General features: G+C 45.2%; 1 pseudogene; it reads left to right on the top strand.

The window, feature by feature from the left end:
* The first annotated feature begins 2645 nt into the window (after positions 1-2645).
* The window catches only part of LOC108315689, a 1459-nt pseudogene continuing 1040 nt past the window's right edge, over positions 2646-3064 (top strand).

Consider the following 3064-nt stretch of genomic DNA (forward strand, 5'->3'; position numbering starts at 1 on the left):
CAGGAAATCCCCTGGATTCCATACATAGTTCTGTTTGTACTCGCAGTTTAGCAGTAACCTACATTCCCCTTTGGTAGTTGGGGTCAATCACCAGCAGTATAGAAACCACCTATTCTGCCTGTAGCTTTGTGACGTAAGCAGCCCAAGATGGCCAGGTGATATCCTCATCTTCCGGTGTAGTGGACTAGACACATTGTTATGTTTCTAATGGAAACATTTCTCTCTTGAGAACAAAAGCTTTTACATCAGCAAATCTCAGTTACCAGGATAGGAAGAAACATTTCATAAGTAGGTTACTTGATACAGTAGTGAAAGGAGCCACTCCCACTCAAACGCCTTGATTCCCGGACTCTTGTTTTGGCTGTGGAGGAGATGGCACTACATCCTGGTCTCTGATTCAAAGTATATACTGCATCCTGCAAGACAGAACCCTATCTTTAAAAGTGTTGTTTCACATCTGGCTCTACTGTGGTCTAAATGTTTATGTCCCTCCAAAATTCATATGTTGAAATCCTCACCCCCAAGGTGGGTGTATTTGGAAGTGAGGCCTTTGGAAGATGATTAGATCAGGAGGCCATAGCCCTCACGAATGGAATTAGTGCCCTTATAAATAAAAGAAGGACTGAGAGAGACCCATCACCCCTTCTGCCATGTGACGTTAGAGTGAAAGAAGGCTGTCTATCCGGAAGAGAGATCTCACCAGACAGAAATGAATGGTACCTTGATCTTGCATTGCATAATGACATATTGGTCAATGATGGGGAGTCCCATAAGACAATAATAGAGCTGAAACATTCCTTTACCTAGTGATACTGTAACACATTACCTTTTCTATGTTTACACAAATATTTACCATTTCAACTGTCAGTAGTATTCAGTATAGTAACATGCTATACAGGTTTGTAGCCTAGGAGCAATAGGCAATTTCACATGGCCTAGGGGTGTAGGAGGCTATACCATGTAGGTTTGTGTAAGCACAGCCTAAGATGTTCACAATGGCAAAATCACCTAACAACACATTTCTTAGAAGGTATTCCTGTTTTCATGTGATACATGACTGTAAATTGATCCCTCTCTTTCTTCCTTCCTCCCTCCCTCCGTCCCTCTGGCAGAATCATAAGTAGAAAAGGCATCTATATCCAGAATATATGTCAATTGTAATAAGGATGAATTTCTGCCCTCCCAGTGATGGAAGAGTTCCAGTATAATCAGCCTGTTACCAGGCAGCTGCTAACCATATGGCAATGGTGCCATATCAGGGGTCAGTGTTGGCATCTGCTGTTGGCAGATAAGGTGCTCAGCAATAGTGTTAGCCTGGCTAGCCTTGGTCAGGAGCTTCAGGAGAAGCCCATGTTGTTGAGCTCATGTCTAGCCTCCATTCCTGCCGTCATGACCACTTTATTCATGGGCCCACTGAGTAAACATTAAGTGTCTGGAAAAAGGGTTTGTTTGTTTTTTTTCTTTTTTTCATTCACATAGTATGTCATTTTGTCCATTTGGTTATTCAGAGAATCCTCTGCAATGAATGTCCCTTGATGAGCATTCACACAGACACACAGTATCTTTGCAGTGTACATCCTTTCCAAGAGGTGCATCCGTATACCTATTCCCCATACTTCTTTGCTACCAGTCTTTCAATCTTCCTCCTTCCTTGACCATCCAACCAAATTCTTAGCAACTGCACATCAATGGAAGTACATACATCTGTCCTCTTGCTCCAGACAAAGCAGATGTATTATTTTCCTAGGACTGCTGTAACAAATTACCACAAACCAGGTGGCTTAAAGCAACACAAATTTATTGTCTCATAGTTCTGGAGGCCAGAACTCTGAAATCACAATGTCAGCAGGCCATACTCTCTCTCAAGGCTCTGGAGAATTGTTCATTCCCTCTTCCTTGCTTCTGGTGGTTGCTGGCACTCCCTGGTGTTTCCCGGCTTGTAGACACATCACTACAATCTCTGCTTCCATCATCGTGTGGCATTTTCCTTGTGTATCTGAGTCCAAATCTCTCTTTTCTTGTAAGTATATCAGTCATTGGATTGAGGCCCTCCCTAAAAGCAATATGGCTTCATCTTAACTTGATTACATCTGCCACGATTCTATTTCTGAATAATCACATTCACAGGTTTTGGGTGTACAAGGAGGTAGCTTGATGTGAAGAGTCCGAATCTAAGGGGGCTAGGAGGATATCCATTCATGGAAATGGCCCAGCACTCCCCACACCAGGTTGCTCCCACATAGGGATGACTTCCCCTCCTTTGTTGCTGGAGCCCAAGAAAGGAGGGGAAGTCATCCATACGTGGGAGCAACCTGGTGTGGGGAGTCAGAGCTGGGGTGGGTGATGGAGGGTGCTTATGCAGGGGGGCAGCTCAGAGGACACAAGAGCACAAGTGGCGTGGGAGGGATTTCACCCAGGGGCTGTGGCGGCCTGGCATCACATATCAGAATACAACAAGATGAGGAGGGTATTTGCATGGGGAGGGGGTAGAGGAGTTCATGGTAAATTGGTCATGTTCAGGAAGATTAATAATATATTCAGGTAGATTAACATATTAAAAATAATTAGGGTCAGGTTTCTCACTGTCAGAGAAGGGGTTAAATTATAGAAATTGAGAAAACTAGTCCTCCACCTGTGCCCGCCGTAGCTTGTTTGCTTCGACTGCCCAGAGTCTGCAAATCCACCACTTGGAGCCCTTCCGATTCCCCCAACCCCAGCTTTCCCTCCTTTGAAAACACTAAGAATAATGTCACTGCATCAGTTGTTATTAGAAATGATCACCTGTCATGCCTGGAACAGGGATCGTGCCCAGATTGCCCTCAGTTCCAATAATCAGGAAGTACACATCTATAGGAAGAATGGGGCCGGGTGCCGTGGCTCACGCCTGTAATCCCAGCACTTTGGGAGGCCGAGGCAGACGGATCAGGAGGTCAGAAGATCGAGACCATCCTGGCCAACATGGTGAAACCCCCTGGGCGTAGTGGTGGGCACCTGTAGTCCCAGCTACTCGAACGTCTGAGGCAGGAAAATCGCTTGAACCCAGGAGATGGAGGTTGTAATGAGC

Source organism: Cebus imitator, unplaced genomic scaffold (genome assembly GCF_001604975.1).
Source record: "Cebus imitator isolate Cc_AM_T3 unplaced genomic scaffold, Cebus_imitator-1.0 Scaffold177, whole genome shotgun sequence".
Lineage (NCBI taxonomy): Eukaryota > Metazoa > Chordata > Mammalia > Primates > Cebidae > Cebus > Cebus imitator.